Source organism: Mus pahari, chromosome 11 (assembly GCF_900095145.1).
Source record: "Mus pahari chromosome 11, PAHARI_EIJ_v1.1, whole genome shotgun sequence".
NCBI lineage: Eukaryota > Metazoa > Chordata > Mammalia > Rodentia > Muridae > Mus > Mus pahari.
In genome coordinates, this window is record NC_034600.1 from 65,279,115 (window position 1) to 65,292,415 (window position 13,301).

The 13,301-nt window shown below is 41.1% G+C and overlaps 2 pseudogenes; both read left to right on the forward strand.

Annotated features, from left to right (window-relative positions):
- Positions 1–971: 971 nt before the first annotated feature.
- Positions 972–2,017, forward strand: LOC110329177 (annotated as a pseudogene).
- A 570-nt stretch (positions 2,018–2,587) lies between these two features.
- On the forward strand, positions 2,588–7,324 carry LOC110328911 (annotated as a pseudogene).
- Positions 7,325–13,301: the final 5,977 nt, after the last annotated feature.

Here is a 13,301-nt window from a genome sequence, read left to right on the forward strand (position 1 = left end):
GCCTTTGGGGTTTGATATCCATTTCAAACTAAACTTCTAAGGAAAAGCTATCCCATCAAACTGTACATCATTTACTAGAGACAAGTACAAGGCTTGTGAAATAACAATAACACAAAATCCACCTTTGACTTTACATAGCCAAAGCATGGGTGTTATAATGAAGTTATAAGAATGGAGATGTTAAGTAAAACTTCAGATAGTGTTTTCTGAACTGAATATCAGAGGCTAAGTCATAAATGTGGATAATGCCTCATCTCCAGAAGATGGTGTCAGACTGTGTGGCCTCTGCCTGTGTGACCCATTTATTGAGCATTGTCCTTAGAACTGGTTAGACTGGCATTATTATGATATTGTGGAGGAACATTAATTGTGTCTCCTTTCTCTTCCATACGTATTATATACCCCCTCTCTTTTCACATTGCTTTGTGATATTTTTCTACAAATATCTCCATTCAGTCACTTCATTTTGGCTTTAATTAGATTTGATCAAGGAGAAGCCCTGGGAGGAAAAGCCTGGAGGGTAAATAGAAATTAATATCAAGGTCTTCATTACTACAACTGTAGACACAGACATTTCTGTATCATATGGTGTTTTAGTTGAAAGCTACCTGCTCCCCCGAGAGGCACGGCAACTACAGTTGCCTAAGGTGCCCAACCCCAGGTTCATTTTAACTGTCAAAGTCCCTTTTTGACTCTTTTTTTCACCTGCTTGCACTTATTTGCCAGCAATTCTGTTGGAGCTTAGAAGACCAGCTAAAACAACTAGCCTCGTGGGACTGAGCAACTACTAGATTCTTGGACTGCCCATTCACAGTTGACCATTGTTGGATTCATTGGACTACAGAGAAGGAATGGAACTGGAAGAAAGAAGATTCATTCCAGAAACAAAATAGCTTCCCTTTCCTATTGTAGTTGTTTCCTCTGGGACTATAAACCTTTCTGCTTTCAGGTTCTGAAGCATTCCAGGTCACGAACACCAAATCGGAATGGGAAAAGGACGTTGTGTGCCCTTAAGCCCAAGTTGGCAGCAAGCTGTTGTGGGGTCAAGAAGCTCAAATTATCTAGAAGTAGAACACATAGTCACCAGAACCAGTCCACAACTGTTCCTGACTCAAGTTCAGGACCTCTTCACAACCATCAGCCAGTGGACAGCAGCAGTGGTCAGGAAAATGTATCCAACTTAACTCTGAGACCTGAAAACTCTTCTATTACAGGAATGAATCCTGCATCTGGAGCCCTGAGCCCTCTCCCCTGGCCCAATGGAACTGCCAATACCACCAAAAACCTGGTGGTGACTGCAGCAATGTGCTGCTACTGCTTTGGTGTAGTCTACTGCACCTCTATGGCTTTCCACAGCCACGACTTCCTAGATTCACCAATGACCACTATGCTCTCTCTGTGACATGGAAGACAGGGAGAGACAAGCTGCTTTGTGGCTGTATTGGGACCTTCTCAGCCATGAATCTTCATTCAGAACTCAGGGAATACTCATTAATCAGCGCACTTAAGGACAGCAGATTCTCCCATGCTCCCCCCATCTTCCCCTCTCAACCCCTGACCAGATAGTAGCTGCCCAAACTTTTCTGTTCTGTCTCCCTCCTTACTAACTTTGAAGACGACAGTGATTACCTGGACTGGGAGGTAGGGGCCCATGGAATTCAGACTGAATTCATCAATGAAAAAGACATTAAACACACAGCAACATACTTACCCGAGGTTGCTAAGAAGCAACAAGTCTGGTTTTGAAAAGAATATGTGAAACACAGTCATTGTTGGGTGTGAACCTAAAATAGAAAATAAATATCCAGACTAGGATCACATCCAGCCAATAGACTCCTTGCTCAGGAAAAGTGGTTTTAGGGCTCCAGTTACCAGTAGACTCAGAAAATAAATCAAACTCACTAGGAAGCGAAGTGTGAAGGTGTCAATCCAATATGCAGAGTAGAGTGCTTCTCGACAGCACTGTTTCCAGAATGGCACTCTTCATGCCCCACCCCTTTACAATAATTACTCCTAACACAGGACACATGGCTACCTGTCCAGTCCGACTACCCTGTGGCCACCAATGCCTATGACATCAATGGAGCAGATGCCTCCTCTTCCTGGTCCAGTTACTTCTATTACTGCACCATTTTAAGATGTTAACTTCCATTGCCAAGTCTGCCTCCTGCTGGCTGGAGGGTGGGGGTGGGGTGAAACATTGAATGCAACAGAACATGAGGGGCCCAAGCCTTATACCAGCCTTTCCATAATCTGGGGTTCTATTGGATCAGGGCTCCCCCATAACCAGTGAGAATGGCTGTGTGGGTTCAGAAGAACATTGTCTGGTGATTTCCCACATGTGTTGGCCATACACTGAAAACTGGAATTGATAGTGATCCATGGAGGCTTTTTCCCCAATCCTCCCCAGCCCACCACATCAGTTAGGTGTACTCCCTGGCATTTTGGGCAACGGAGACCAACATGAACCACTTTTAGTTTGTTTTAAATTCCTTTTTTTAAACTTCCAGTTTATTGTGTACCAAGAGTGGATCCACAACCTTCATACTTCATAAGTGAACACATGTTAGGGTTGAACGTGGGCACCATGAGCCCTTGTGAGTCCTGGACCAAGATCAGAAGTCCTGTGATGGCATTTCATCATACAGTAAGCTGTGAAGGTTTCCCTGCTTACCTGACTCTCAGTGGACATTCTGGTACTCTTCCTGCATCGAGTCTCCCGGTGTTAAACAGAGAGCTTGGTGGCATAGCCTGCTGAGGAATGAAATGGGGATGCTCATAGAGGTCCCAACATCATCATCATAAGCAGGTGTGAAAGGAGAGATCTCTTGCTCACCACCTGGATACCTCAACTCTTTTCTGGTAGCAGTGTCTCTGTAGCTGGAACTAGGTTCTCAGAAGCACAGACATGTAAGCAGGTGGTTGGGTTGGGCTTTAGGACATACTGTCACAGGAGAGCTTCCAGGGTCTCTGAGCTGGTTTTCTTCACAGGCAAACATCCTGAGGGACCTTTGAGTAGGGGAGTTCTTTTTTTTTTTTTTTTTTTTCTGATTTGCCTGCAGTAGGAAGACTTGATATGTCAGTCTATCAGTCTTTAGTAGGATTTTAGAACAATGATGTGTAATAAAACAAGGTAAACTTTTAACTTGCCTACCATACTGGGACTCTTTACCTCACCAGTGTTCTACGTTCAGAGTTGTTTAAGTTCTAAATAGTTAAAGCAAAATGAAAGAAAACATTGGTGCTAAACTTCACCCTTGAGAACTCTCAGAGAGACCAGACACGCAAGCATCTACAGTGCCATGCTCCTCAAGTCTGTTTTTCCTATAGACAGGTTGCCCTATCTTGTATTCCCCAATGTATAGTCTGTACTTTATTTTATTGATGGTGGTGTAGAACACTTGGGCATTTAAGAAAATGAACAGAAAGACCCAAAAAAGGTGGTGATGGTGGGGAGAATCAGTAAACAAGAATCCAGCTGGCAAAGCCTGGCAGCTCACTGAAGTGGGCTCAGAGGTTTCAGAGTGAAGAAGCCTTACTCCCTGCACATTCCCTCATGTTCCCGTAGCAGTCCAGCAGTACAAATGCTCAAGATCCTCCTGCCTTGTCAAGAAGACTTGGAAATCAGGCAAGGAAAATTATTTGACCCAAAAGAAATGGGCTCTATTGGTGTCAGGCCTGACCGTGAGCATAGTCAATCACAAGTTGAAGTACATATACAGACTTGGTCACCTCATGGGAACATGTGGCAGATAGCTCCCAGGAAGAAGCAATTGTGGATTGTTCACATGGGGGCTATGCATAGGGAGGTAATGCTCTGACTTAGAACTGAGCTGCCTTCTACACTTTGACCAAAGCTGTGATAAGGGTGGCCAGTATGGGGCCATATAGTGGTGGTAGTGGAGAGGGACTGTTTCCTGCTCTGGGCTTCCTTTAGCGATAGGCTGTGAGGTCTCCACTGCTCTGGGAGAACCAGTCAAACTGCTGGCTTGCTTTGGAATTTGTTTCACCCCTAGATGTGAGTGCCTTTTGGTCTAGAAAGTTGGCTTGTCCCTTCATACCCACAGTGAGGACATATACTCTGTAATTATGAATTGTCCTTATTTTCCTGAGCTAAAAGAGAATGTTTTTGATCATCAGAAATTGTCAGTGTTGGCTTGATTACACTGTGAGGTTCTTAAAATGTTTTTGCTTCAAAACATTAAAATAACTCTATACATGAAGAGGGTTTGTAGTTCAGACATTGCATATATTTTACTGTTTATAATAAATCATCTATACAAAAGTCTTGAGTGTTAATTTTAATATTTTGTGCAAAATCTGTTTTCCATGCTTTGTTAACATCTACAGTTCCACTAATAGTTCTACTTTTCATAAAACTATGTACTTTTTGTGTTTATTTATTTATTTAGCTTCCCCAAAGAGATTGTAAGGCCTTCTCTGCAAAGACTTCAGACCAATTATTTGTATTACACTTGGTTGCCTCTTGGCTATATAAATTCTGAGTATAATTCATCAGAATCCTGAATAAAGTATTGTAGAGAATAAATCATAATGGATAAAAACTGTCTTCTGCCTCTTTGTGACCAGGTGACTTGAGTTATTGGGAACAGATTTTCAGTTATTTTGTTTGTTGATGGTCCTCATAAGAGTTCTGTTTGCCTCTGCCTCACAAGTGATTGGAATAAAGGGGTGGGAAATAAACGAATCCCAGTGAGATTATGTGTTAAAAAGATTCCTATGAGCTAGGTGTGATAGAATAATCCTTCAATCCCAACACGGGAGGGCTACACAGTGTGAGACTCTGTTTCTTCAAAAGCAAAACAACAAAAACTATATATAAGATGGCTCAAAAAATGAAGGAGGTTGCCATCAAATGTCCTGAATTTTAGTCTTGGGACATAATACAGTAGAAGGAGAGAACCAAATTGTCCTCTGCTTTCTCTATACATGTGGTCTGGCACACATACACTCACACAAAATAAATCGGGTGGTAAAACCTTAAAGATTCCTATCATTTGTGATTCGAGGTGCTTAAATATGTGGTATAAAGTTGCCCTTTATTCTCTGGGTGAGGATAGTGGTGCTAATTCTTGGTGAGAGCAGGGGTGATTAGATACTCTTAAAGCTCTTTCCAAAACTAGGCATGGTAGCTCATGTCTGTAACCCCATTGTAGCGTGCCATACCATCTGCCATTACAAGATGGCACTGACTTCCACTGTCCATCTGGTAAACAACTCACTTGCTGCCTTAGGACAGACATGCGTAGTTCTACATAGCCATAACTCAGCACAGCCCTCACTGCCCAGCCTAATGTTAATGAGGTAATTCCTTTCCTAGCCTATCCTGTGGCAACAACAAGACACAGAGCACCCAGGCGGTGAATGCTCCAGTATATAGGGTGGCCGCCCTGGTCCATTGGGAACCCCGTACCATCATGAAAAGAGTTCCTGAATAAAGTGCTGTTGAGAAGGATCTTCGGTGTTGCATCTTTCTTGCTGGCCAAGCACGGTCGCTTCACCCCCATGATTTGGGAGACAGGAAGATGGACAAGACTTCAAAGGCAGGATGAAATGCAGAATGAAATCTTATGCCTACGCCCCCCCCAAAAAAAAAGAAAAAAAAAACTTGATTATTAGCACATGCCTATAATCTCAGGCAGAATGACTGCTGCGAATTTGGCTACAGAGTAAAGCAATAACAAATAATCATCTAGACTGGAGAAATAGCTCAATGGTTAAGAGCATTTGGTCTCACTGAGGATCTGGATTTGGTTTTCAGCACCCACATAACCATCTGTAATTCTAGTTTCAGGGATCTGGCACTCTCTCATAGCTTTCTTAGAGACCACACACAAACAATTTATTGATATACATGCAGGCAAACACATGGACAGGTGTCCCATGCCTGTAATCCCACCACTTAGAAGAGGCAGAGACAGGATGAACTTCGAAAGCTCAAGGCCAGCCTGGTTTATAAAGTTGTAGGAGTGCCAGCTAGGGTCACAGAGTGAGACCATATCACCAAAACAAATTTCCACTCCAGACTCCTGGCGTGTTAAATGGAATTCAAACTCTAGGTTTATGATTGTGTAGTAAGGGTTCTTAACTGTGGAGTCATGTCTTTAGCACTAGCCTGTGGGAAGTACTTTAGCCAAGGTCCAGTACACAATGCCAGGGCTAGATGGCTCTCTAGCCGTCTGGATTGTCACAGTGTTGTGTATAAAGTGGGATTGTGGGAAAATGGCAAACCCTTTAGAACAGTAGTTCTCAACCTTCCTAATGCTCTGACCCTTTAATACCTCATGTTGTGGTGACTCCAAACCATAAAATTATTTTCAGTGCTACTTCATAACTAATTTTGCTGCTATGAATCTACAGTGGCTGTTCCTGATTGTCAACTTGGCTATATCTGGAGTAAAAACTACAATCCAGAATCAGAAGGCTCACCTGTGATCCAGATCTTGAGGCTGGAAGGCACAGGTTTCTGACCTGGATCTTGACATGGAGATCTTGAGGCATGGTAACCATGAAAAGCTTAGGCAAAGCCATACAGATAAAGTCTTTAATCCCAGGAGACTGAGGCATGGAGACCTCGGAGTTCAAGGTCAGCCTGGGACAAAGCAAGTGTCAGATCCAGGTGTGGTGGCATACACCTTTAATCTGGGACACACCTTCTACTGGAGACCTACATGAGGACGTTGGAAGAAGGAAGATTAGCTCTCTTCTTCACCTGCTTGCCTTGTGGGACTGAGCAACTGCTAGATCCTTGGACTTCTTCCATTCACAGCTGCTGCTGACCATTGTTGGGGAGTTGGACAACAGACTCTTCCTCAGCCTGGTCCATTCACTTGGCCCCGCCTTTGAGCTGGAGTGGCTGTGGCGGCACATCCTAAAGCAGTGGTGGCAGGTGGGAATTGTCCTCGGGCTGGCGACATAGAAGATGCTTCCCAGCTCATCTTTCCCAAAGAGTTTGAAACAGATGAAACACTCCTAAACTCTGAAGTTCACCCGCTTCTGGAGCATCAAAAGCAGCAGAATGAGAGCTCAGAGGACGAAAAGGCTTCCAGAGGTCTTCATGAAAACCCAGAACTATACAGCCTATTTCAGCCGATTCAAAAACAGAGAGACCATAGCCAGTATTCTTAGCTTGCTTCTCCAGAAAAAGCTACATAAGATTGAGTTGGCCTGCTTAGCCAATCTTTGCCTGGAGACTGCTGAAGAGTCCAGAGCTCTGATTCCAAGCCTGGAAGGGCATTTTGAAGATGAGGAACTGCAGCAGATTCTCAGTGATATTCAAACGAAGCACAGCTTCCAGTACTAATCGCCAGACATCACTCTGCTCCTTGAGACAGCTCCAGACAGCACCACAGTCTGGACCCTAGGTGGACCTCATGCACTGGGACTTCTTTCATAGTTTTTGCTTTACCGAGATAGAATGTCTCTCCAGTTCTCAGAGTCGTAACAGTCCTGCCTTAGCCTCCCAAGTGCTAGAATTACATGAGCCAACACCTATGGCTTGGCTTTTGGAGAGGAAAGAAAGGGGGACAATGGATGCTCTAAGTGCTATCTTCACAGTGAGTGTGAATCATCTGTTCTCATTGCAGCCTTGTAAGGGTTGCTATGATCAAGCATGCAGCAATCCTGAAATGGCGAGGTAGACTGATGATAAAACATTCGTTGACTACCTCGTACCATGGTTTTTTTGGACTCCATATTATTATTTTTTTTTCTTGACATTTCAATTTTTAATGTCAATATATTTTGTAGTTTTTGAAGTTAAAATGATATATAAAAACCTTTTATAGGGGAAAAAAGTCCCACTTTGAGAGAGCAAATTGACAGATTTTCTGATAGCAAACAGAGTTGTTGCTTTTCTTCAGAATTGGAAGGATTTGATCAAAAAGGTTAAATACTACAATTTTCAGGAATGAAAACTGAAATCATTTCCCAGGGATTAGGTCAATAATACATCTAATAGTAATGCCCTCCGTCATTTTTCCAACAAGGTTTTTATTCTTCACTAGGACTGAATGAAATTGATATCTCACACTACAGTGTCTGATTGGCAGCAATTCGCCATGAATTTCCACTCTCTTGGTAGTCAGGGTCAGGCAAACACAGGTCCTTTTATTTCCATATTAAAAATTAATACTCAGATGCCATAGTAAATGCATGCATATCTATTTTTGTCTGGTTTTCTGCCTATCCATCCATCTGTTTATCTTTCTATGATCTATCTATATACTTTCTCTCCTATATATATCAATATTTAAACCTATATGTATCCCTACGTCTATTTCTACCTGTATCTCTATATCATCTGTGTATTGTCATATATATGCATATCATCTATCTCAATATCTACCTATTGGATATTAGTGTCTAATATCTATAGTTATATAATCATCTATATCTATATGTGTCTATAAAAGATGAAAATGTCTTTGAGAGATTTCAAAGTTTTTAAAAGGAGTCTTGAAATACAAAACTGCATAAATTCTAGGAAAGCAAAGGAGAGTATCTGGATTGATCAGACTCTGAGCCAAGCAGTCAGTCTGCTGGAGAAATTGTTGACACTGTAAAGTCAGGCTTGTAATTCAGTCTTAGCAGATCATAGAGGTGAGTCTAGGTTGAGAGGTAAAATGTGAGACCATAGGAGAGAAGAAAGGACTGGATCTCTTCCTGTCTCAATAGCTTTATTTTGATTCGATATCTACAGTTGATATGGCCAACTCAGATCTGTCATTTTTCCAATCTACATCATGCCTATTTAAACCTGCTATTCATTCATTCATTCACAGAAATTTTTGTCCCATTCTCGAAAAGCTAAGACATATAATGATGCCAGCAACTTGATAATAGAGTCTATAGCATAAAAAGTAACTAAGGAAAAGAATGCATTCTAAGATGAAACTCTGCATGCTCAGATGTACATAAACAATCTAAAAGCTTCTAAGAGTTTTCTCATTGACAGTCTTCTTTCTAGCCTTCACAAGGCTGAAATTGCCAGGAACCAAATTCAAGATTGGGTCATACAACTAGGGACTATGATGCATGTCAAATCCCACATTGAATATTGTTAGCTGTTAAAATGTTTCTACCCATGATTTATGGGAATTAGTCCTGTACTAAAAAACTAACACTGGCCTTTCCTGAAGAACATGGGAAGCTAGACAATGTAGGTGCCCTTCACTCCAATGTCCATTAATAAATTTTGCCTACAAGCTTAAACCTACACTCATGAAATAGATGTAGAGAAATAGAGGTAGAGAATATAACCAATGAGGAACTGTGCATCTCCATCAACAAAATCTTTTTAAAATGTATTATGGTTGAGCAAGGGTCTTTGTGGGATGTTGAAGTGTCTTTTGGGTATATGCCCAGGGGTGGTAGAGCTGGGCCTTGAGGTAGAACTATTTTCATTTTTCTGAAAATCCTCAAAATTTATTTCTAAAGCAGTTGTTTAAGTTTGCACCCCCATAAGCAATGAAAAAAAAATGGATATAAGCCATAAAATGCAGGTACCATTCTACAGCCCATGGAACCAAAGAAGCCATACAAGAAAGAAGGTGAAGATAGGAAGCTTAAATGTCATTTAGAAGGGGGAATAAAATAGTCTTAATAGGCAGATGGAGAGAGGCAATTGGGAAGGAAGGGGGATGGAGAATAGAATGGGGGATTTAGGATCAGGTATGGGGAAGGACAGGAGCGATGGCTAGAAGGCGATGGAAATAAAAGGAAATTGGCTACTGATGGTAGTGAGGAGGTGGGGATACATCTCCAGGAGGAGACAGAAGCCTGGGATAAGGGAGGGACCTAAGAAACAATGGGGGTGATGAGTTGTGACTCACAGCATTGTGGATATGGAACCTGAAGAGACCACCTTCTGTAGTCAGGGAGGAACCACAGTGGAGTGATAGAGACCCTAACCCACCCATAAAACTCCAAAATTATCCAGTCTACAAAAAATACAGGCATGGGGGCTGGAGCAGAGACCGAGGAAATGGTCAAACAATAACTGGCCCAGTTTGAGACCCATACCGTGGGCAACTACCAATCTCTGACACTATTAATTATACTCTGTTATGATTGCAGATAGGAGTATGTTGTCCTCAGAGAGGCCCCAACCACCAGCTGACTAAGACAAATATAGACACCCCCAGCCAAACAATGGATAGAGCTGGGGAACTCTTATGGAAGAATCAAAGGAAGGATTATGGGTCCCAAATATGATAGAAATCACACAGGAAGATCAACAGAGTCAACCAACCTGAACACTTGGAGCTTTCTGAGTGTGAAGCACCAAGCACAGAACATACACAGCTAAACCTAGGCCTCCCTGCACATATGTAGCAGATGTGCAGCTTGGTCTTCATGTAGATCCTGAACAACTGGATGAGGGGCTATACCAAAAGTTGTTGCCTGTGTGTGGGATATATTCTTCTAGCTGGGCTGTCTTTCCTGGCCTCAGTGGGAGAGGAAACACCTACCCTGTCAGAGACTTGAAGTGCCAGTGTGGGTGAATACATTGGGTGGGTGGAGGACCTGCTTTGAGAAGGGGAGGGGAAATAGGGAAGGACCAGGAGAAGTAGTGCCTGGGAGAGGGGCAGTGAGTGAGATGTAAAGTATATAAGTAAAAATATGAAATTAAATTTTAAAATGCATTATAATTCATATGATTAAAATTCTCTAATATCTAGGAATAAATATTCAGAGTGTGGGTTAGTAGTGGAGGAACATAAACTAGATAAGGCTGAATTTACTGAAATGAGTCAATCAAGCAGAAGTTCTTGAATTAATATTGTTTCTCACACAGATAAAATTGGTGTCACTAGTTTATGCCATGATTTGTATGTTCAAGCAAGGGCTATTATGAATAAGGTGGAAATGCAGTTCTTTCTTTGTCTCTATTCTAGTAAAGTAATTCAAAGAGACAGAACAAGTGTAATGACAAGGTAGATTTGCCATATAAAACCTAGTATGTCTTAATGATACAGACTGTCAAATGTGTATTCCACTAATACTATAAGAAACAGTTTCATGAGAGAAGTACAATCATATTTTCTGGCATTGTACTTCACTGTGTTTCAGGTAGGACTTTGGAAGCCACAGCTGATTAATTGAATACCTTAAATACAATAGGTGTAATCGGACCCTGGAGAGACAATGCTCTCGAAGCCCCACTGAACTGACAAAGGTAAGGTGTCATTACTTAACAGGCAGAATAGACAAAACAATGTTTATAATGATCTGACTTGTATAGACCTTTGCCACTGGTTAATGAATCATTGTACTTCCAGAAACAAAACAAATAGGAAGTCCACTAAGTTCTTGCTAGATCTGTATAAGTGGGGGAGAAAAAGAAAAGAAATTAGCAAATCTGACTTAGAATCATAGAGACAGAAAACCCTGGTCTTTTAATCAGTTTTTGGATGAGCCGTTTTATTCGTCCCTAGCCTGGCAAACAAAGGGGAGGCCAAGTCCCAATGAAGAAGGATTTAACTATTTTGTTTTAATTATTATTTTATCCTTCCCTAATGGCATCTCCAGTCACTTCCAAGGCTACTGGAATAAAGTATATAATAAGATCTTTCAGCACCTCATAGAGACTAGCTGCATACCCACATCAATTCTCAGAGACCACAATCAACATTGTGGCCCTCCAGGAAAGGAAAGCCTCATAATGGTTGGGGGACCATGAAGTTTTAGCCAAAATCTTCTCACTATGGTGCTTCCACTCGGTCTCAGACATATACTGTGTTTATTTCCCTCTTGTAAGCATTTATGAATGAGTTAGATTGATGTAATTAGCAGTTCACAGAATCCTCACTTTGTTACACTGACCAGTGGAATGGAGGTTATTTTTGTTGGAAGTCCAAATAGAATCCACTAGAGCTGCTGCTTTTGAGAACATTAGGGAACCAAAAACACTATTACATACATACATGGAAAGATTTCAGAAATTACTGCCACAGCCTAGGACTTGAAAGATGTAAGAGTTGTGCTTCGTTTAACTCTCCATTTGCACATGTGTGTGCAGAAACAGATGGATCGTAGAGAACACTAGTAGCTGTACCAGATGTGATTTCTTTACTTGAGCTGATTAACCTATCTCCTGATATCTGGTTTCTAGTTTCATCTCACAAATGCTTTTCCTCCCCATCCTTTCACTCAAAGACTCTGAAGCAATATGGTTTCAGTTGGATTGGCCAGCAGTATAGATTAACTAGCATATATTATTTCTCCAGTCTTGGGTGCAACTCGATTTGCAAAGACCTTGATCACCATCAATTCTACAAGGTATTATATTGGTCAATTATATTGAACACTGGGTTGTCGGACCAAGTGAGTAGTAGGCTCTAATCCACTCCAAACTTGGCAAACTATCTGTGTCTTGGGAGGTTAAGTAAATCCAATGAAACTTGAAGTAACTTATACTTTAATAAATTATCTGGTAACATAATATGCACGATCTACCTTGATATTCTTTTATATTGAAAATACTTTTTTCATACCATATATTCTGATTATGGTTTTTCTTCCCCATCTTCTCCTATATCTTAACCATCTCTTTAGTCACCCAAATCCATACCCTTCTTGCTTTCTTTTCTTAGAAAAATAAGCAAGCATATAAAGAAAAAAAAGAAAACAAAATAAGATATAATTAAAAAACCAAATAGGACTAAAATTTACTAGAATTTTAAAAAGAAAAAGAAAAAGTACATATAGACACAGAGACATACACATTCCAAACATACAAACACATACAAATGCACACACACATACACACAGAGAGACAGAGACAGAGATAAAGAGACTGAATAAAAACTTATAATCAGAAACCTTAATGTTAATGCAAAAGACCAGTATGGTAAAAGTAAAGAAAAATTCACATAAAGAATTCTGAAACAAGAAAGAATCCTTCCAAAGATACCACTGAGTTCATTTTACATTGGTCACCTCCTCCAGGCCATTGGACCTTCCCTTAAGTGTGGTTTGTATACTTAGTGAGATTCTGTAGGAAAAATAAATTTTCCTCTACAAGTAGTAATAACTTGGAGAAAGCTTTCTGATTAGGGCTGAGAACTTGTGTTTACTTTCCCTATCAGAGTTAGATCCCATATGTCATTGACCTGTGCAGGCTGTGCACACGCTGATGCAGTCTATTCGAGTTTATATGTCTACTAGCCCTTTCGTTTGTCGAGGGCTGTTCTGGCTGGTTTTGTGTGTCAACTTGACACAGGCTGGAGTTATCACAGAGAAAGGAGCTTCAGTTGGGGAAATGCCTCCATGAGATC